The sequence below is a fragment of the Nicotiana tabacum genome, chromosome 19 (genome assembly GCF_000715075.1).
Source record: "Nicotiana tabacum cultivar K326 chromosome 19, ASM71507v2, whole genome shotgun sequence".
In the NCBI taxonomy this organism is placed as follows: domain Eukaryota; kingdom Viridiplantae; phylum Streptophyta; class Magnoliopsida; order Solanales; family Solanaceae; genus Nicotiana; species Nicotiana tabacum.
The window spans coordinates 16713067-16737459 of NC_134098.1; positions in this window are offsets into that span (position 1 = coordinate 16713067).

The window sequence follows — 24393 nt, forward strand, 5'->3', positions numbered from 1 at the left end:
AGCTGCAAGGCTTTTCTTTAGCTGCTTGTAAGCTGTCTGCATGAGCTGCTTGCAACCTACCTGTTTAATAAGAAGCTGCTGCAAATCATTTCATTGAGCTGCTTGCAACCTGCTTGCATCAGCTGCTTGTAGATAAACTTCAATAGAGTACTAAATGGATAATCTTCTTCAGGAAGATTATCTATAGCGGAGTAATAAATGGACATCCACAATATAATTATTTTCATAATACTCCCCATTGGATGTTCATTAAAAAGGTATTGTGCCTCGTTAAAACCTTACTAGGAAAAAACCCTGTGGAAAAAAATCCTAGTGAAGGAAAAAGAGTACACATATTTAGTAATACGCATTGCTAGCTGCCTCATTAAATTATAAGGAAAACCCTGTGGGAAAAAACCTTAGTAAGGAAAAAAGAGTACATCGCGTATTTCACTCCCCCTTATGAAAACCGTGTTTCAAATATTTGAGTCTCCGCATTCCAATCTTGTATACCATCTTCTCAAAAGTTGAAGTTGGTAAAGATTTAGTGAATAAATCTGCCGGATTGTCACTTGAACGGATTTGTTGCACATCAATGTCACCATTTTTCTGAAGATCGTGTGTGTAGAATAATTTTGGTGAAATGTGCTTCGTTCTATCTCCTTTTATAAATCCTCCCTTCAATTGGGCTATGCATGCAGCATTGTCTTCGTATAAAATTGTGGGTCTTTTCTCACATTTCAAACCACATTTTTCTCGAATAAAATGAATTATTGACCTCAACCATACGCATTCCCTACTTGCTTCATGAATAGCTATTATTTCAGCATGATTTGAAGAAGTAGCAACAATAGATTGTTTTGTGGAGCGCCATGATATACTAGTACCTCCACATGTAAATACGTACCCGGTTTGAGATCTAGCTTTATGGGGATCAGATAAATAACCTGCATCTGCATAACCAACAAGATCTGCACTATCTTTGTTAGCATAAAACAAACCCATATCAAGAGTTCCCTTTAAATATCGCAATATATGCTTAATCCCGTTCCAATATCTCAGTGTAGGAGAAGAACTATATCTTGCTAGTAAATTAACAGAAAATGCTATGTCAGGCCTTGTAGCATTAGCAAGATACATTAGTGCACCAATTGCACTGAGATAGGGTACTTCGGGACCAAGGAGTTCCTCATCCTCTTCTGGAGGTCGGAACAAATCTTTATTCACTTCAAGTGATCTAACAACCATTGGTGTACTCAATGGGTGCGCTTTGTCCATGTAAAAGCGTTTTAGGACCCTTTCTGTATAGGCAGATTGATAGATAAAGATCCCGTCTGCTAAATGTTCAATTTGCAGACCAAGACAAAGTTTTATCTTTCCAAGATCTTTCATCACAAATTCTTTCTTAAGATATTCAATTGCCTTTTGGAGCTCTTCTAGAGTTCCAACAAGATTTATGTCATCAACATAAACAGCAAGTATAACAAATTCTGAAGCCATTTTCTTTATAAAAATACATGGACAAATAACATCATTTATGTAACCCTCTTTCAGCAAATATTCACTGAGGCGATTATACCACATGCGCCCAGATTGCTTTAAACCGTACAAAGATCTTTGTAATCTGATTGAGTACATTTCCCGAGATTTTGAATATGCTTCAGGCATTTTAAATCCTTCAGGGATTTTCATGTAAATTTCATTATCAAGTGACCCGTACAGATAAGCTGTAACCACATCCATTAGATGTATTTCAAGCCTTTCACGTAAGGCTAAACTGATGAGATATCAAAATGTTATGGCATCCATAACGGGTGAATATGTTTCTTCATAATCGACTCCAGGTCGTTGTGAGAATCCTTGTGCAACAAGGCGGGCCTTGTATCTTTCAACTTCATTTTTATCATTCCTTTTTCGCACAAAAACCCATTTATGACCAACTGGCTTTATACCAGCAGGTGTTTGGACTACTGGTCCAAAGACCTCTCTTTTAGCAAGTGACTTCAATTCCGATTGAATTGACTCTTGCCACTTTGGCCAATCAGATCTTTGTCGACATTCTTCGACAGATCGAGGTTCAAGATTCTCATTATCTTGCATAATGTTAAGTGCAACATTATATGCAAAAATATTATCCACCGCTATTTCAGATCGATTTAAATTAATCTCATCACCAGTAGAACTTATTAAAAGTTCCTCACTCACTTGAGTCTCGGGTTCATTGATTTCTTCAGGAATCTCAGAACTAATCAGATCTTGGGTCTCTTCAGGAGATCCCTTCATAATATCATTTTGATCATTTGTAGATTTTCTTTTTCTAGGATTTTGATCCTTAGAACCCAAAGGTCTACCACGCTTCAGGCGTGCTTTAGGTTCACTAGCTCTCATGCTAGTAGATGGTCCTGTTTGGACATCAATTCGGATAGGCACATTCTCTGCAGGGATATGCGACTTAGTTATCCTTTTCAAATCAGTGAATGCGTCTGGCATTTGATTTGCTATATTATGTAAATAGATGATCTTCTGGACCTCCTGATTACATATAGGGGTACGTGGATCAAAGTGAGATAATGATGAAACTTTCCACACAATTTCTCTTTTAATTTCCTTTTTCTCTCCCCCTAATTGTGGGAAATTTGTTTCATCAAATCGACAATCTGCAAATCGAGCAGTAAATAAATCTCCTGTCACTGGTTCAAGATAGCGAATAATAGAGGGTGATTCAAACCCAATATATATTCCTAAACTTCTTTGGGGGCCCATCTTACTGCGCTGTGGTGGTGCTACTGGCACATATACAGCACATCCAAAAATTCGTAGATGGGCAATATTTGGTTTATGATCAAAAACCAATTGTGACGGAGAATATTTATTATAATGTGTCGGTCTGAGACAGATAAGTGATGCTGCATGCAAGATAGCATGGCCCCAAATAGTAGTGGGCAATTTTGTTTTCATAAGTAGTGGTCTTGCTATCAATTGCAGCCGTTTAATAAATGACTCTGCAAGGCCATTTTGAGTATGAACATAAGCTACAGGATGTTCAACTTTTATTCCAACTGATAGACAGTAATTATCAAAAGCTTGAGATGAGAATTCTCCAGCATTATCAAGGCTAATAGCCTTTATAGGATAATCTGGGAATTGTGCCCTTAATCGAATTATTTGGGCTAATAACTTTGCAAATGCCAGGTTGCGAGATGATAGTAGGAAAACATGAGACCATCTTAAAGATGCATCTATTAGAATCATAAAATATCTAAACAACCCACTTGGTGGGTGAATAGGTCCACATATATCCCCATGTATACGTTCTAAAAAGGTAGGGGACTCAATGCCAACATTCATTGGTGATGGTCTAGTGATCATTTTGCCTTGATAACAAGCATCACAAGAAAATTCATCATTTGTAAGAATCTTCAGGTTCTTTAATGGATGCCCACTCGAATTTTCAGTAATTCGTCTCATCATTATTGATCCAGGATGGCCCAAACGGCCATGCCAAAGCACAAAAGTATTTGAATCAGTAAACTTCTGGTTTACGATAGAGTGTGCTTCAACTTTTCTAATCTTTGAATAGTATAAGCCAGAAGATAAAGTTGGTAACTTTTCTACAATGCATTTCTGGCTAGAAATATTCTTTGTAATACAAAGATATTCCACGTTCATTTCATCTATTGTCTCAACATGATACCCATTTCGGCGGATATCTATAAAACTCAACAAGTTTCTTCGGGACTTGGAGGAGAATAATGCATTGTCTATAATAAGTTTTGTTCCCTTAGACAGAAATACAATAGCTCTTCCGGAGCCTTCAATCAAACTTATATTACCAGAAATTGTAGAAACATTTACTTTTTCCTTATGCAAATAAGAAAAGTATTTCTGATCTTTGAATATGGCATGAGTTGTTCCACTATCAATTACACAAATATCTTCATGATTGGTCTTTGATCCAAACATAATTTGAGGATTATCCATATTCTTCAAAATGACATAAACAAATTAAATATGATAGTAAACATTATTATCAAAGCATAACTTTTATTTATATACAACAATTAAATAACCATACTATCTACTACAAACAACAAAAATTAAAATATTTACATTTCTACATATTCACTACCGATCACATGACTTGTTTCTCCTTCTGGGAGTGCAAAATAATCAGCTACATCCAAATGCATGAAGTCTAAATTATCTTCAGAAATAAAATTTGCTTCAGCATTTTTCTCTGTCTTCTTCAGGGAGGCTTGATACAGCTCAACCAGGTGCTTTGGCGTACGACATGTACGTGACCAGTGCCCTTTTCCTCCACATCTATAGCATGCATTTTCTGGCTTTACTTCTTGCACCGCTCCATGCTTTTGTTCCTTCCTTTTCCACTGCTGGTGGTGGGGAGGGTTCTTTGGTGCATTGTTATTACCACGATTAGAGTTTCCTCCCCGACCACGGCCATGACTACGACTGGGGCCACATCCTCTTCCACGTTTAGCTTGGTGGAAGTTCGTCTCATTCACTTCAGGGAATGGACAAGAACCAGTAGGTCGGCTTTCATGGTTTTTCATTAATAGCCCATTATGTTGCTCGGCTACAAGAAGATGTGAGATAAGTTCAGAATACTTTTTGAATCCCATCTCTCGATATTGCTGCTGCAGGAGCATATTCGAGGCATGAAAAGTGGTGAAAGTTTTCTCCAACATATCATGATCAGTAATATTATCACCACATAGTTTCAATTGGGAAATAATTCTGAACATAGCAGAATTATACTCACTGATAGATTTAAAATCTTGTAGCCTTAGATGAGTCCAATCATAACGTGCCTGTGGAAGAACGACCATCTTCAGGTGGTCATACCTATCTTTCAAATTATTCCACAGTATGACTGGATCTTTAACAGTAAGATATTCTATTTTCAGGCCCTCATCAAGGTGATGACGTAGGAATATCATTGCTTTGGCACGGGCTTGGTTTGATGCCTGATTTTTATCTTTGATGGTGTCTGCCAGACCCATCGCATCAAGATGAATTTCGGCATCAAACACCCAAGACATGTAGCTTTTGCCCGATATATCCAGGGCTACAAACTCAAGTTTAGAAAGATTTGACATTATTTAGAAAAAGGAAATCCGTACCTCTGATACTTTCAAAGTATTTTCTCGAGATGGCAGAGTCTCGTGCTGATAACGTGTTATAAAATAAAAACTGTAAAGTAAAGACAAGTATAGAGAGAAACTGATATATTATTCAAACTTCAAACTTATGTACATAATGAATTGCAGACTCCTCTATTTATAAAAGAAAGGAAGAAGCTGCGAGGCTTTTCAGGAAGCAGCTGCAAGGCTTTTCTTTAGCTGCTTGTAAGCTGTCTGCATGAGCTGCTTGCAACCTGCCTGTTTAATAAGAAGCTGCTACAAATCATTTCATTGTGCTGCTTGCAACCTGCCTGCATCAGCTGCTTGTAGATAAACTTCAACAGAGTACTAAATGGATAATCTTCTTCAGGAAGAGCGGAGTAATAAATGGACATCCACAATATAATTATTTTCATAACACTTTTGAAAATTTTATTAACTAGCTATCTCCTGCCTTGTTATGCATATATTCCACCTAGGGCCCTCCTCTTTTTTCTTTTTCTTTTTTCTTTTTATTTTTTCACTTATGCTATTTTTTATTTTTATTTTTTCCCATCACATTATTATTTTTTTACTTTATTTTTCTTTTTCTAATAAAATTCTGTACTCTTTTTTAGCTTTTCTAAATTCTTTTGTAGTTATTTTGTCTTTTATTTCTTTTTTTTTTTTGCTTTCTAGTAATAACCCCTTAGACTCGATCTCTCTTCGTCAGCTTTCATGATTCAGATCTGTTGGACCCCAAACTTCACTTCCCCATTAACACAGCCGTCCAGCACCACCGCCGGTGACCCTGGTAAGGTACTAACCCTTCTTCTCTTCGCCCTCTCTTGCTTTCTCTGCCCATCCTCATTTCTTTCTCTTTCTCTCTCCATTTCCCCCTCATTCCTCTCTTTTCTTTCTCCACTATGACTGGCTGGAATCCGGCACCGGAACTCCGTGTATCTTGGCGCTTCTCTCTCTCTATTTCTCTCCCCTTCGCCGCTTGCGTGTGTGGGGATTTATCGGTCGATTCCGCCTAGACCAATCAATTTTCTGGCGTAGATCTCATCACGTGCCGACGCGTGAGCTCCTGTCCATGTGGTTTTTCGGCACGTGAGTCTCCTCCCAGTGATTGAGGCTCAAGAACGACCCGCCCAGGTTTCTCGGATTGTCCCTTCCAGCTAGCTCGTCGCGATCCATCACCACCTGCCAGATTTTCATTAACTTCAAGGGTTGCAATTCAGGTTCTATTATTCCTCTCTTGTCTTGATATCTTGATAGTTTGATATTTTAGCTTAACTGTATCTCCTTGCCTGCCTATTTTTGTTCTTGAATCTTTAGTTGTTGTTTGCCCTAGCATTGTAAAAATAGTTGCTTTAGTGATAGCTTTGCCTACCTGTTTACATCTTTATTTTGAATCTTTATTTAGTATATCCCCTAGTAGTTCTGCTCTAGTTTTGCTCATTTTCTTTTTGACCTTTAGTTGTAGATTATAGTTCCTTTTAGCTCTTTTATTTTATTTCTTCACCTGTTTTTCTGACCTTTAGTTGTAGATTATAGTTCCCTTTAGTTTCTTTATTTTATTTCTTCACATGTTTTGCGACCTTTAGTGGTAGATTATATTTCGGTTATTCATTTTATTTTTGTCGCTTGTATTCGAGTTAGTGCTTGCATAGTAACTCCTAGATTATAGTGGCTTTGGTGAACGATGGTAGGGTAAGGTCTTTTCCTCGGGGGTGTCATCGCGGGGGAGGGGGTAAAGGGGTAAGAGGGCTAAGTGAGATACTAGGCTAAGAGTGGGATCTTGGAACATAGGAACTTTGACTGAAAAATCAGTAGAGTTAGCGAAGATTCTCGAGAAAATAAAGATTAATATAGCTTCTATACAGGAGACTAGATGGGTAGGAGATAAGGCACGGGATGTGGACGGGTTCAAACTATGGTATTTTGGGAGGGTGGGGGGCAGGAACGAGGTAGGTATCTTGGTTGATAAGGACCTCCGTGAACTAATGGTGGAGGTTAGGAGGGTGAATGATAGGCTAATGACTATTAAGTTAGTTGTTGGAGGTTTTACTTTGAACATAATCAGTGTGTACGCAACCAAAGCAGGCTTGGATGAGGAAGTCAAGAGGTATTTCCGGGAGGATTTGGATGAGATGGTGCATGGTATTTCACATACCGAGAAGCTTTTCATAGGAGGAGATTTCAACAGCCACATTGGAGCGACGTCTAGGGGATATGATGATGTGCATGGTGGCTTTGGTTTTGGAGATAGAAACAGATGAGGAACGTCTCTGCTAAACTTTGCTAGAGCATTTGATTTAGTGATAGCAAACTCGAGTTTCCAGAAAAAGATGGAGCACTTGGTCACCTTCCGGAGTTCGGTGGCCGAGACTCAGATTGATTACCTACTTTGCAGGAAGTTCGATAGAGGTCTTTGCACGGATCACAAGGTCATCCCGAGTGAGAACCTCTCGACCCTTCATAGGCTTCTGGTCATGGACCTTGAGATTAGGAGGAAGAGGGAGGTGTATAGCCAACATAGGATCAAGTGGGGAGCCTTGATGGAAGCTAAAGCACAGGAGTTGGGGGTCAAGCTGCTGGCTATGGGGGCTTGAAAGAGTAGTGGAGATGCAAGCGCTATGTGGACCACGACTACACAGTGCATTAGGGAAGCAGTGAGAGAGGTATTAGGGGTCTCAAAGGGTTACTCTGGTAGTCACAAGGGAGAGTGGTGGTGGAATGGAGAGGTGCAAGGAAAAGTGGAAACCAAGAAAGCGGCGTATCTAAAGCTAGTGTAAAGTGTAGATGAAGAGGAGAAGAGGACGAGTAGGGAGAAGTATAAGTTGGCTAAGAAGGAGGCAAAGTTAGCAGTTACAGCGGCCAAGACTGCAACTTTTGGTCATTTGTATGAGGAATTCCAAGGTCGAGGTAGGGATAAGAGGTTGTTAAGGTTAGCCAAGGTGCGAGAAAGGAAGGCTCGTGATTTGGACCAAGTGAAGTGCATCAAGGACGAACAAGGTAGAGTTTTGTTGGATGAGGGGCTTATCCGTCGAAGATGGCATACCTACTTCCATAGTCTCTTGAATGAGTAGGGGGACAGGAGCATTGTACTGAGTGATTTGGAACTCTCCGTAAGTCGTTGTGACTTTGGGTATTGTAGGCGGATTAGAGTTGATGAGGTTAAGGGGGCTATGTGTAAGATGAGCAGGGGCAAAGCGACTGGGCCGGATGAAATCCCGGTGGAGTTTTGGAAGAGTGCAGGCAAGGCGGGCTTGTAGTGACTCACTAGGTTATTTAATGTCATTTTTAGAATGAAGAAGATGCCCGAAGAGTGGAGGTGGAGCACGATGATTCCTTTATACAAGAACAAGGGTGATATCCAAAATTGCAATAACTATAGGGTATGAAGCTACATAGCCATACTATGAAAGTCTGGGAGATGGTGGTAGAGTTAAGGGTGAGGAGGAGTGTGTCTATTTTCGAGAATCAGTTCGGGTTTAATGTTGGGGCTTTCGACTAAAGAAGTCATCTACCTTGTTAGGAGATAGATGGAGCAGTATAGGGAGAGGAAGAAGAACTTACATATAGTGTTCATCGACTTAGAAAAGGCATACGATAAAGTCCTGAGAGAGGTTTTGTGGAGATGTTTGGAGGCTAGAGGTATACATATTGCCTACGTTAAGGTGATTAAGGATATGTATGATGGAGCAAATAACCGAGTAAGGACGGTGGGAAGGGACTCAGACCATTTTTCGGTCATGATAGGGTTGCATCAGGGGTCGGCGCTCAGCCCTTTTTTGTTTGCCTTGGCGATAGATATACTGACATGCCATATCCAAGGGGAGGTGCCGTAGTGTATGCTATTTGCATATGATATTGTATTGATTGAAGAGATGTGAGGCGGTGTGAACGTGAAGTTAGAGGTATGGAGGCAGATCCTGGAGTTTAAAAGTTTCAAGTTGAGCAGGACCAAGACAGAATACTTGGAGTGTAAGTTCAGTGGTGAGACTCGGGAAGGGGAAGGGGAGGTGAGGCTGGACTCATAGGTCATCCTTAGGAAAGGAAGTTTTAAGTACCTTGGGTATATTATTCAGGGGAATGGGGAGATTGATGAAGATGTCACACATTGTATTGGGGCGGGATAGATGAAATAGAGACTCGCTTCCGGTATTCTGTGTGACAAAAAGGTGCCACTAAAACTTAAAGGTAAGTTCTACAGAGTGGTGGTCAGACCGACTATGTTGTATGGGGCTGAGTGTTAGCCTGTTAAGATCGCTCATGTCCAGAAGATGAAGATAGTAGAGATGAGGATGCTGAGATGGATGTGCGAGCACACCAGGTTAGATAGGATTAGGAATGAGGTTATTCGTGACAAGGTGGGTGTGGCCCCTATTGAGGACAAGATGCAAAAAGCGCGGTTTAGGTGGTTTGGTCATGTGAGGAAGAGGAGCACAGATGCCTCGGTGAGGAGGTGTGAGAGATTGTCATTGGAGAGCCTATGGACATGTAGAGGTAGGCCGAAGAAGAAGTAGGGAGAGGTGATTATGCAAGACATGGCGCAGCTTCAGCTGACCGAGGACATGACCCTTGATAGGAAGGTGTGGAAGTCGAGGATTAGGATAGTAGGGTAGATAGTCTAGAGTGTTCATACCAGTAGTATTGGTACGCAGTCTCGTATTCTGTTGGTAGTAGGTTTTTATGACTAACCGTGTAATAAAATTATGCGTTGACTTTAGGTCTTCCTCCATATCGGATAAATTTATTGTAAGCTCACTAGGTAAAATACTAGTAATTGATATCGTGTACTTACTCTCCATCTGAGTATACATGATGGATCAATGAAACTAGAGCTATTAATTATGATGTTCACTTGACTTAAATTAACAGTATACTCTCCATCTGAGTTGGGCCTGTTTTAATCATTTGAGTGAATAATCTAGCATTACATATGTATGTTGCATAAGTAGTTCTTTTCCCATCGAAATTTGCTATTCAAGATGCACGAATACATATATGTGTAGTGTGTTTAAAATTTTCATATTAAATGGTTATATACAATTGACTGAAAATAATAGTATACTCTCCATCTGAGTTAGTTCTATTTATTTTTGGATTGTATAATTCTTGCATTATATAATATGCTTTGCATGAATGGTTCTTTTCCCATCGAAATTTATTATTCGAGATGCATGTATGTATATAAATATTGAATGCAGTCTGAATTTTATTATTCAGTGTTTTGACTTATTATGATCTATTTAATGTTTTTATCTCAACTCCTCAATGACTTTATGCAATTTGTCGTATTACTTGTTAAAATTATCTTTTGATAGTGATAAGACATTAATTTAAAGGATGCAATAAATGTACCTTTTGTTAGAAGGAATTTAATTTTGATTTTTGGGCAAAATAAGAGATGGATATTTGTTTTATTTTTCGAATAACTCTTAAGTTATTGAGCTTGATAAACATTTTATCTCTTGTGGCACATGAATGCATGACCTCGTTATTGTATATTAATGTCTCTCCTGAACAGAACAATATTAGTCTACCTCATAAGAGAATATGTTCTTCAAAATTGAGTAAAACTTATCTGTGCACTTTTGTCCAAGTCATATTTATCGGATAGGATTTCAAGTTGGTCAAGGATGGATCTTAAGGTTCATTGAAAGTAAAGGCACTACCAACTTGTGGATCCTGTCTAGAAGAAAATTGACTAAAAGATATTTCCCTTCAAAAGGAAATAAAATTGGTGATAAGTTAAAAAGAATCCATTCTGATTTGTATGGTTTAATGAACATACTGGTAAGAGATTGTTTTGAGTATTTTTGTGACGTTCATAAATGTTACTCAAAAATTTAATATATTTATTTGATGCACCGTAATTCTGAATGATTTGAGTAACTCAAGGGTTTTAAGTGTCACGACCCGAAATTTTCCACCGACGAGACCGTGATGGCGCCTAACATTTCACTTGCTAGGCAAGCCAACGTTAGAAAATCGTTAAACCAATTCCTCATTTCCATTCAGTAAATAATAATAACTAACTAAGATGAAGTGCGAAATATCGTAAAACTGTATTAATTACTACCACCCGGATCTGGAGTCACAATTCACGAGCATTCTAGAATTTACTACAAGTAATAGTATGAAGAAATACAATTGTCTGAATGAAAGAAAATAGTAGGACATAAAAGATAGACGGGGACTTCAAGGTCTGTGAACGCCGACAGATCTACGTTGAGTCTCCGGAGAGCGGACCAGTAGCAAATCTCGATCAACCTGCACCGGTATCCAAATTTGCACAGAAAGTGCAGAGTGCAACATCAGTACAACCGACCCCATGTACTGGTAAGTGTCGATCCTAACCTCGACGAAGTAGTGATGAGGCTAAGGCAAGGCACCTACAAATCAACCTGTACAATTTAACAGTGTATACGCAAATAACAGGAATGAAGAACTAAACAGGAAAAGTCGGGAGGGGAAACATACTGAGGGGAATACAAGATAAAGAACTACAAAAGAACGATCACCGGAGCAGTCAATATACCATGAATCAACAGGAATAGTGAATACAATAAGGAAAAATGCACGGCATCACCCTTCGTGCTTTTACTCTCAATCTCACCATAAAACCAATAGAAACGACACGGCATCACCCTTTGTGCATTAACTCTCATATCATGGCACGACATCACCCTTCGTGCTTTAACACTCGGCACGACATCACCCTTCGTGCTTTTACACTCACAATATGGCATGGCATGACCCTTCGTGCTTTAACACTCTTCCTTACCATAATGCAATGCATAAATAACAACATGGAGATAGAATAACAAGTATAAACCTTACTTCAACATTTGGTTCCACAATATAAATCTCAACTTTTAAATAAATACTCGATTACCAACAGAAAATCTGTAAATATGATAATGACGATCAATTAAACAACACTAATATAAAGATGTAGCAATTAGTCATAAGAAGAGACAATATAAGAAAACGGAAGAAACATGAAAAAATAGGTAAATTGGCGGCGCATAAGTACTCGTCACCTCACATATACGCCGCTCACATAAATTTCACTTAGAAAATAATCTAAGGTTCCTAATTCGCTCAAGTCAGGGTTAGACACAACACTTACCTCGCTCCGAAGGCAACTTAATTCTCAATCACAGTTTTTCCTTTGGAATTCACCTCCAAACCACTCGTATCTATTCAAAAATGACTCAATGATATCAAATATTGCTAAAGGAATCAATTACATTGCATACATTTAAATTTCCTAAATTTTCCTCCAAAAATTCAAAAATCGACCCCGGGCCCGCTTGGTCAAAGCCCGAGGTTCGGACCAAAATTCTTTTACCCATTCATCCCCGAGCCCGAATATATAATTAGTTTTGGAATCCGATCTCAAATTGAGGTCTAAATCCCCAAATTTCCGAAATCCCTAGTTTCTACCCTAACCCCTAATTCTACCATGAAACTCTAGATTTTTAGGTTGAATTCTAGTAAAATGAAGTAAACGATTGAAAGAAACGAGTTAAGGAACACTTACCTATGATTTGGGGAAGAAAATGTCTTTGAAAAATCGCCCTAGGCCTCATATCCTTTTGAAAACGAGAAAAACAATGGCTGGAGTCCGAATTAAATGCTCACTGCCCAGCGACTTTCGCACCTGCGTTGCTTTGGTAGCACTTGCGCATCCGCATGTACGGACGGGATGTGTGCTTCTACGAAAAGGGACTAGACCAACTGGGGCTGCACCTGCGGACAGGGTTCCACTTTTGCTGTCCCGCTTCTGCGGAGAAAAGTCCGCATCTGCAGAAAAATGAAGTCCAGGCCTGGTTCGCATCTGCGGGGCTTTTGCTCGCACCTGCAACCAAAGGCTCGCAGGTGCGGGCACACCAGATTTGGTTGGCCAAGGACTGAACATACAATGCAAGCAGTCTCTCACCAACTGGAATATATGCAAGGCTACCCATACTGACTAACTTTCTACTCAAAGCATCGGCCACCACATTGGCCTTCCTGGGATGATACAATATGGTGATATCATAGTCTTTCAATAGCTCCAGCCACCTCCTCTGCCTCAAATTGAGTTCTTTCTGCTTGAACAAATACTGCAAGCTCTGATGATCAGTGAATACCTCACATGGTACGCCGTAAAGATAGTGCCTCCAAATCTTTAGCGCGTGAACAATGGCTGCCAGCTCTAGATCATGAACAGGGTAATTCTTCTCGTGAACCTTCAGCTGCCGTGAAACATATGCAATAACCTTGCCACCCTGCATCAATACCGCACCTAGACCAATACGAGATGCGTCACAATATATTGTATAAGATGCTGAACATGTGGGTAACACCAATACCGGTGCCATAGTCTAAGCTGTCTTGAGCTTCTGAAATCTCGCTTCACACTCGTCTGACCACCTGAACGGGGCACCCTTCTGGGACAATATGGTCAACGGGGCTGCTATGGAGAAAAACCCTCCACAAATCGACGGTAATAGCCCGCCAAACCCAGGAAACTACGGATCTCTGTAGCTGATGTGGGTCTAGGCCAATTCTGGACTGCCTCAATCTTCTTAGGATCCACCTGAATACCCTCTGCTGATACAACATGACCCAAGAAAGCAACTGAACTCAATCAAAACTCGCATTTCAAGAACTTAGCATATAACTGGATATCTTTCAGAGTCTGAAGAATGATCTGAAGGTGCTGCTCATGCTCCCCTCGACCGTGGGAGTAGATCAAGATATCATCAATAAACACAACTATAAAGAAATCCAAGTTGGGTTTGAACACCCGGTTCATCAAATCCATGAATGCTGCTGGGGCATTTGTAAGCCCAAATGACATCACTAGAAACTCATAATGCCCATACCGAGTCCGAAAAGCTGTCTTAGGAACATCGGATGCCCTAATCCTCAACTAATGGTAGCCAGATCTCAAATCAATATTTGAAAACACCTTGGCACCCTGAAGCTGATCAAATAAATCATCAATCCTCGGCAATGGATATTTGTTCTTGATGGTGACTCTGTTCAACTGCCGATAATCTAAACACATCCTCATCGATCCATCTTTCTTCTTCACAAACAACACAGGTGCACCCCAGGGCGAAAAACTAGGTCTAATGAAGCCCTTATCAAGCAAATCTTGCAACTTTTCCTTTAATTCTTTCAACTCTGGCGGGGCCATGCGATATGGCAGAATGGAAATTGGCTGAAAGCCCGGAGCTAAATCAATGCAGAAATCAATATCCCTATCGGGTGGCACTCCCGACAGGTCTGCAGGAAACACCTCTGGAAACTCACGAACAACTGGCACTGAATCTATGGAAGGAACCTCCGAACTAGAATCGCGGACATATAATAATCTAGACACCCCTTCTCGACCATATGCCGAGCCTTCACAGAAGAGATAACCCTACTGGCAGAATGGCCAAGATTTCCTCTCCATTCTAATCTAGGCAACCCCTGCAAGGCTAAGGTCACTGTCTTGGCGTGACAATCTAATATAACATGATAAGGTGACAGCCAATCCATACCCAGTATGACATAAAAATCAACCATGTAAAGAAGTAGAAGATCTACACGAGTCTCAAGACTCCCAATGGTGACCACACACGAACAATAAACATGATATACAATAATAGCATCTCCCACTGGTGTGGACACATACATAGGAGCACTCAAAGAATAACGGGGCATAACCAAATAAGAAGCAAAAATAGGATGACACATAGGAGTAAGTAGATCCCGGATCAAATAGAACTGAAGCATCTCTACTGCAAACTGAAACAGTACCTGTGACAACAGCGTCAGATGACTCAGCCTCAGGCCTGGCTGGGAAAGCATAACACTGGTGTAAGGCCCCGGAAAAATTTTCTAACGATTTAATATTTTAAAGTACGCCAACAGTATTTGGGAATAACGTGTTAGAGTATTAAAGGAGACCCATGGGATAGAACCACATTGTTTCGAAATGAAAAGTATATGTTTATGGTTTGTTGAAACATACTAAGGAGTTTGTAAATGGAAAGAATTTGTGTGGAACAAGTAGGATACATTAAGTGGAAAGGATGTCCCAATTTGCACAAGATCCTACTTCAAATGTATGCTTCTACCAAAATATAACGACTTATGAGGTGATATACCTATAAAATTAAATCCCTTTGAGTGTAGTTTCTAAAGCTTCAAACCGTTCGTCATTCGGATATTCCTACAAGAAGTTATGATCAAACACCCAAAGGCTATCCTGTAGCTCGCTACAGAGCTCGTGAGGCCAGGTGTAATACCAGGCTTTAGCCTGGGGAGGCCAGGCCTGTCGTGCGCTAAGACTAGGCTTTGGCCTGGCGAGGCCAAGTCTGTAGCCTGGAATGGAATATTTGGAGTATCCATTCTTCTATTGTTATAACCCGACCCAACTTCGATAAATAGGCCTTGAAGCTCATTTTGGAGCAAAAATCTAATATATTTAGAGAGAAGTGAGAGGGTTCTAGAGAGAGGAAGAAGCTCAAGTGCTTTGTTCATCAAGATCTTGTCCAAGCCTTGAAATCCAATAAGAAATCCCTCAAGTTCTTCATCTAAGAGGTAAGGTTCCATACCCTAGTTTTCAATTTCGAATTTGGGTAAAAGATGGTTGATTTGGAGTATGATTCTTGGGTGTGAGAGTATTATTTATACATTCATGTACCAATAAGTTTTATGGGTAGATTGTTGAGCTCAAATGGGTAAAGATTGGGTTGTGAAGTGAAAGAAACCTTGTGGAAGAATCTTGTAACTAATTTGCACATAATTGTTAGATAAAATGCTCAAATGAGCTGTGACCATGAGTATCTTCCTAATAATGGTTCAATTTTGTTATGTCTCAAAATCGATTGGGATTGCTAGAATTTCCAGAACGTTGTAGTGATTTAAGGAAAACTCAAAGCAAGGTATGTTGACTAAACTCTTCTCTTAGAATTGAATCCCATGATATTTATGTAAATTATGTAAGTCCCGAGTGATTCATTATGAAACTAGCTATTCCAAGTAAGATTGGGTTGAAAGATATATGTTCAACAAGCATCCCAAATGCTTTATTCATGTTATGTTACCAATTGAGGATGTGTTAAAATATGGGTTGTGCATTAATAATGCTTCGACTTTAAGTCAAGTTCACATGAAGGCTAATATGCCAAATGTTGTGAAATATCTCTATGTGCCTGACTTTAAATTGCTCATATGTGTATCTAAAGTCTGGATTGGAAATGTATTATTCTTGATAGCCTATAAAGGTGGTTGGAAATAAAATAAGTGAATTGGGATATAAAGTGTGGCCAATGTGGAGTGAAAGTTATACTTGTGGCCAATGGTGCCAATGAAATGAAATGATGTGAGAAAGGTTACGAAATGAGTCTCGACTCAAATGTTTTAAAATGACTTCTAAAATAGAATTGCCTAAAAGCTTTCGTACTCAAGTCATGCCATAAGTGGATGTTTTAACAAATACTATGCTTTGTGAGTATTTTCAACGTGTTTTGCATTCTTACATATTCGTGAGTGAAAATTGTGTATTGCCCTTTGTGGGGGAAAATATGTCAAGAATAAATGGTGTGTTATTTGCTGATGATTTAAACTTGCGCATTAATTGCCAATCATTTTACTCCCCTTCTCGAAAAGAAATCTATGGTACTTAAATTGGTCATTTTAAATGAACTTAAAGTTGTGATTTCCGGAATATTATATGTATGTTGATATTTATAATGATGATACATGAAAGGAAAGAAATAAAAGTGTGGAATAACAACTATGGCCACCGTGCCTTGAATAAAGAATCTTGTGAATGGCCAAAAGAGCCAAGGAAATATTGTTGTTATTATTGGTTGAAAATACTAGTGGAGATTTATACGATGTGGAAGATGATGAGGTAAATACATTTGTACCTATGTTATTTTTGTGAATTATTTCCCTTATTTGGGATGCGATTGATGTGATAAAATTATTCCTCTTAATTGGGATAAGATTGATTGATATAAAAGGGTTGATGTCTCGAATAAGACAGCCTAGCCGATCGGGTCGTGATCGGACACTATGTCGCACACATGGTGGTGATTGTGCTGGAAATTATAATTGAAATTGAGATTTTGGTTGATGTCTTCCAATAAGACAACTATCATATTGCATCATAAATTGAGGATGTGTTCCAAACTATGGATTGTGTATCCATATGTTATAATTTCAAGTCGTGATTTATGTGAAAGTTATTATGCCAAGTTGTGTAGAGATTGTGATTGTGATACACCTCCACCCGCATATATTGGGGTGAGGCGGCATGACCGCTTTGTGTGGGGATTATGGTATAGAGATGGTGATTGTAATACACCTCCACCCGCATATATTGGGGTGAGGCGGCATGACCGCTTTGTGTAGGGATTATGATATTGTGGGACTGCACCTCCACCCGCATACATTGGGTGAGGCGGTACAACCGCTTTGTGTATGATTTTGGTATTGTTGTGGCACCACCACCCGCATACATTGGGGTGAGGCGGTATGACTGCTTTGTGTATGGTTTTGGTATTATTGTGGCACCACCACCCGCATACATTGGGATGAGGCGGTACGACCGCTTTGTGTAGGTTCTTGGTACTGTGGTTATACATCCACCCGCATACATTGGGGTGAGGTGGTACTACCGCTTTGTGTAGGTTCTTGGTATTGTGGTTATACATCCACCCGCATACATTGAGGTGAGGCGGCAGGGCCGCTTGATTAGAGTTGTGGTATTGTACGTACACCTCCACCTGCATACATCGGGTGAGGCGGCGGGGCCGCTTTGTGTGAAGATGGTTATATAGGATCTCATCTTAAATCCTATAAATGTTGTTGATAGTTTTTAATAAGCTTGCTATAGTTGAAGCAGTTATCTATATTATTCTATTGTCGCACTGGTTCATCATAATTATCTTGTATTTCTAAATTCTTAAATTGGTGTTTAGTTTTCATACTAGTACTATTCGACGGTACTAACATCCCTTTTTTCGGGGGCGCTGCATCTTTCAATGGATGCAGGTGGTTCCACAGCAGGAGACATTGATCAGTGATAGCAGTGCACCTTTTTCCCAACTGACTTGGTGAGCCCCACTTCATCCTGGGGTCATGTATCTTTTGTACCTTGTGTATTCCGTTTGAGGTATAGCCGGGGCCTTATTGCCGGCATTATCATTGTACTCTTCTTTATCCATAGAGGCTCCGTAGACATAGTGTGGGTTGTGTATTGGTGTTGGGAAAGAAGAAAATATGTTATGTAGTGGTTGTATTACTTGTCCATTTGAGACATTAAAAATGATGAAGCTATTGGAAATGAATTGGTATTGTAGACGTGAACACCATTTTGTCTAATTAATGAAAATATGTATTATCTCCATTCGTGGATGAGTTTGGGTAGAATGAAATCTAACAGGCTTGCTCGGTCGGGTTCACTCGGTTGAGCGCCGGTCATGCTCCTCGGTTTTGGGGCGTGACAACCGGGGCTGGGCCTCACCACCCTAAACTACGTCCCTGGGACGAGCTCTAACTGGCTGGTCTCCACCTCTAACAGTCTGGCCTCTACCTCTGGCTGGCTGAGCAGGTGGTGCAGCAACTGGTGCCGGAACCATGGCACGAGAACTCTGATGTTGTGAGCTGCCCGTTGCTCAATGGCAAAATCTAGCAATATGCCTCGGATCACCACAAGTATAACATAACCTCGGCTGATGTGACTGCTGACCCTGTCGACCTGAATAACCACCCTGATAACTCTGGAGTGAAGGTGCACTAATAGGAGCTGGTGGTGCACTGTAGGCTAGTTGGTCGGAATAATGCATCTGAGGGTCACGACCACCTGAGGCACCGTGGGATGCCTGGAGCGCTGAATGAAATGGCCTGGGAGGATGGCCTCTACCAAAAATACTCCTGCCTCTAGATGAGGCACCGCTGAACTCACCGGAATGATGAAGCCTCTTGTCAGACCCCTGACCTCCCTGAGTAAGAACCATCTCGACTCGTCTGGCGACATTGGCAGCCGCCTAAAAAGAAATCTCACTCCCAGTCTCCTTAACCATCTGCAATCTGATAGGCTGAGCAAGTCCATCAATAAACCTCCTCACCCTCTCTCTCTCTCTCTCTCTCTCTCTCTCTCTCGGTGGGAAGCAGAAGAATAGCATGACGGGCTAAATCCACAAAACGGGTCTCATACTGAGTAACAGTCATACTGCCCTGCTGGAGATGCTCAAACTGACGGCGACACTCTTCTCTCAATATGATAGGCAGAAACTTCTCTATGAAGAGCTGAGAGAACTGATCCCAAGTAAGAGCAGGCGACCCAGCTGGTCTGGTCAACAAATAATCTCTCCACCATTTTTTGGCGGAACCAGTCATCTGAAATGTAGCAAAATCGACCCCCATTGGTCTCCACTATACCCATGTTCCATAAAACCTCGTGACAGCTGTCAAGATACTCCTGGGGATCCTCTGAAGGAGCACAACTGACAATGGACAGGAAAGAGCTTGGTAAACCTATCCAAACTCCACAAAGCCTCAAAAGACATAGCTGGCTCATCTCCGATCTGTGCCGTAATAACCGGCTGAACTAATCCAACAGGCTGAGCTACTAGAGCCTGATACTGGGGAGCTACCTGCTCTGGAGCGGGAGTGGTAGGAGTCTGGGCTCCTCCTCTAGCCTGAGAGACTACTGGTGCCATGGGAAATGCACCAGTCTGGGCCACACTCTCCATAAGGCCCACCAAACGGACCAAAGTGTCCTGAAGTACTGGGGTAGCAATGAACCCCTCTAGAACTTGAGCTGTTCTGACAGGAACAGTCTGGGCTGGAACCTCCTCGTCAATCTCTATCTGAGGCTCCACTGCTGGGGCTACTGTTCGGGCCCTAGCCTGAGCCTTGCCCCTACCTCGGCCTCTAGCACAGCCCCGACCTCGACCTCTGCCCCGCATAGGAGCTGTCACTGGAGGCTCTGGCTGCTGCTCAGTTGAGGAAGCGGTACGTGTTCTCGCCATCTGCGAGAGAATAAGAGTAGAAGAGTTCAATCAGTATTGAGAAAGCAAAATCGCACGACAAAGAAGAATAGAAGTGAAACTTGTTCCTAAACTTCATAGCCTCTGGAAGATAATCACAAACGTCTCCGTGCCGAACCTCCAGACTCTACTAAGCTTGCCCGTGAATCGTGAGACCTAGGTAACCTAGTGCTCTGATACCAACTCTCACGACCCAAAATTTCCCACCGACAGGACCGTGATGGCGCCTAACATTTCGTAGGACAATAATAACTAACTAAGATGAAATATAATAAGTGCAGAATATCGTAAAACTGTATTATTTACTACCACCCGGATCTGGAGTCACAATTCATGAGCATTCTAGAATTCAGTACAAGTAATAGTCTGAAGAAATACAACTGTCTAAATGAAAGAAAACAGTAGGACATAAAAGATAGATGGGGACTTCAAGGTCTGTGAACGCCGACAGATCTACCTTGAGTCTCCGGACAGCGGACCAGTAGCAAATCTCGATCAACCTGAGCCGGTATCAAAATTTGCACAGAAAGTGCAGAGTGCAGCATCAGTACAACCGACCCCATATACTGGTAAGTGTCAAGCCTAACCTCGATGAAGTAGTGACGAGGCTAAGGCAAGGCACCTACAAATCAACCTGTACAATTTAACAGTGTATACACAAATAACAGGAATGAAGAACTAAACAGGAAACGTCGGGAGGGGAAACATACTGAGGGGAATACAAGATAAAGAACTACAATAGAATGATCACCGGGGCAGTCAATATACCATGAATCAACAGGAATAGTGAATACAGTAAGGAAAAATGCACGACATCACCCTTCGTGCTTTTACTCTCAATCTCACCATAAAACCAAAAGAAATGGCACGGCATCACCCTTCGTGCATTAACTCTCATATCATGGCACGACATCACCCTTCGTGCTTTTACACTCACAATATATCACGGCATCACCCTTCGTGCTTTAACATTCAGCACGACATCACCCTTCGTGCTTTTACACTCACAATATGGCACGGCATCACCCTTCGTGCTTTAACACTCTCCCTTACCATAATGCAATGCATAAATAACAACAGGAAGATAGAATAACAAGTACAAACCTTACTTCAATATTTGGTTCCACAATATAAATCTCAACTTTTAAATAAATACTCGATTACCAACAGAAAAAATCCGTAAACATGATAATGACGATGAATTTAACAACACTAATATAAACATGTAGCAATTAGGCATAGGAAGAGAAAATATAAGAAAACGGAAGAAACATGGAAAACATGTAAATTGGCGGCGCATAAGTACTCGTCACCTCACATGTACACCGCTCACATGAATTTCACTTAGAAAATAATCTAAGGTTCCTAATTCCCTCAAGTCAGGGTTAGACACAACACTTATCTCGCTCCGAAGGCCACTTAATTCTCAATCATAGCTTTTACTTTGAAATTCACCTCCAAACCACTCGTATCTATTCAAAAATGACTCAATGATATCAAATATTGTTAAAGGAATCAATTACATTGCATACATTTAAATTTCCTAAATTTTCCTCCAAAAAGTCAAAATTCGACCCCGGACCCATTTGGTCAAAGCCCGAGGTTCGGACCAAAATCCTTTTACCCATTCATCCCCGAGCCCGAATATATAATTGGTTTTGGAATTCGACCTCAAATTGAGGTCTAAATCCCTAAATTTCCGAAATCCCTAGTTACTACCCTAACCCCTAATTCTACCATGAAACTCTAGATTTTTAGGTTGGATTCTAGTAAAATGAAGTAAAAGATTGAAAGAAACGAGTTAAGGAACACTTACCTATAATTTAGGGAAGAAAATGTCTTTGAAAAATCGCCCTAGGCCTCATATCCTTTTGAAAACGAGAAAAAAAATGGCTGGAGTCCGAATTAAATACTCACTGCCTAGCGACCTTTGTACCTGCGGTGCTTTGGTCACACCTGCGCATCCTCATGTGTGGACGGGATGTGCGCTTCTACGAAAAGGGACTGGGCCAACTGGGGCCGTACCTGCGGATAGGGTTCCACTTCTGCGGTTGCGCTCCTGCGGAGAAAAGTCTGCATATGCGCAAAAACGAAGTCCAGGCCTCAGTCACATCTGCGGGGCTTTCGCTTGCACCTGCGACCAAAGGCTCGCAGGTGCGGGCACACCAGATTTGGTGCACCAGCAGCCTTGTTGAGGTTTGAACTCAACTCGCGCATCGCCCAAATGGAGCCCGAGCCTTCGGGGCTCCAAACCAAACATGCACGCAAGTCTAAAAATATCATACAGACCTGCTCGCAAAATCAGATATCCAAAATAACACCTAGAACTCTAAATTTAGCACCAAATCAAATGAAATTCTAAAGAACACTTTAAAATTTCTCTCTTCTCAACTGGACGTCCGAATCACGTCAAATCAACTCCGTTTCTCACCAAATTTCACAGACATGTCTTAAATATCATAATGAACCTGTACCGGGCTCCGGAACCAAAATACGAACCCGATACTAACAATGCCAAACATCAATCAATTCTTAAAACAAATAATTTCCAAACTTTTAATTTTCATCAAAAATTCATAACTCAAGCTAGGGACTTCCAAATTTTATTCCGGGTATACGCTCAGGTCCCATAATTCGATACGGACCTACCGGGACGGTAAAAGCATGGATACGAGCCCGTTTACCAAAAATGTTGACCGAAATCAACTAAAATCAACTTTTAAGGAAACGGTTTTTATTTTTATTAGTTTTCAACATAAAAGCTTTCCGGAAACCTGCCCAGACTGCGCACACAAATCGAGGAGGGTAAAAATGAGATTTTAAGGCTTAAGAACGTAGATTCGAGTTCTAAAATGTAAGATGACCTTTTGGGTCATCACATTAAGACTTGAAACGGAGAAGCACCAAGGAAATATTTTAAGTTACTGTAATTTGATTGTAGTGGAAAGCACCCCTCTAAAGGATTCTTTTGTTGCTTATCAGAATAAGGGATCACATCTCAATTGTCTACACCGTAAACTCCATAATAAAGTGGTGTGGTAGAAAGAAGAAATAAGTCTCTTTTGGAAATGGATAGATTAATGAAGTGTTATTCAGATTTGCCTTATTCGTTTTTGGAATATTTCCTAGAAACTACAAATTACATTCTGAATTTAGTTCCTTCTAAGTTAGTACCCTTGACATCTATAGAACTGTGGACTGAATGTAAGTTCAGTCTGCGGCATATTCATATATAGGATTGTCCAGCATATGTGCTGAGAGGGAAAGCCGATATGTAAGTTGGAATTAAGAATTGATAGCTACATGTTTATTGAATATTCAAGAAAATGAATGGAGGTTTATTTTATTGTCCTGAAGAAAATAAGGAAATTGTTAAAACAAATGCATTTTTCTAGATAAGGACTGTTCAATAAACCATGTTCCTAGAAATAAACTATTTTTACAGGAACTAGGCAAAGAAATAACTAGATATTCAAGAACATCAAAACCCACACGTCGGAATTAGGCAAGAACTAGGCAAAGAAATAACTAGATATTCAAGAATTAGGCAAAGAAATAACTAAGTAGTGGGAGAACGTTAATAGACAGAATATGCCTTTATCGAGTGGGAGTGATGTTTGAACACTTAACACTTGTTTACCCTTACAATTGGATAACAATAAAACTTATAATATGGTTCTAAGAACACGTGATTTCACTTAATATCAATTGATAAATATGAAGATTAATAACAGAAATGAACTAGAAATTAAAGCAAACCAGTGTTGAAACGGAATTCAACCCTCGAGCTAGGGTGCCCTCGAACTGATTAATACCAAAACAGTTAAAAATAAAGCAAGCTGATGAACAAGAAAGTATAAGCTAAAGAGAGAGCGTTATATTGGCCTTTTTATGCGAGAACAATGTGTCTTATAAATGATTAATACTCCCCTTTATGTAGTAGAGGAATTATACTTATGGTATAACTCTAATTACAGAAGGAAATCCCATGATTAGCTAATTAACCATTCCTGATTTGATCTATTTCGAGATTTCAGCCATGATCTTCGACCAGTCACAGATATTTCGCCTTTCCGTTATTATGTTATCTTCGATCTCGCTCGATGTCTGTCTCATTCAGTCTCGATCGCTGCTGGCCTCGATCTCGAGAGGTACCTCGAATTCTGAACTTGGTACCTTATCCTCGTACCTTGGTCAAATCCACTACGGGGCCTTCGATGCAGCTCCCT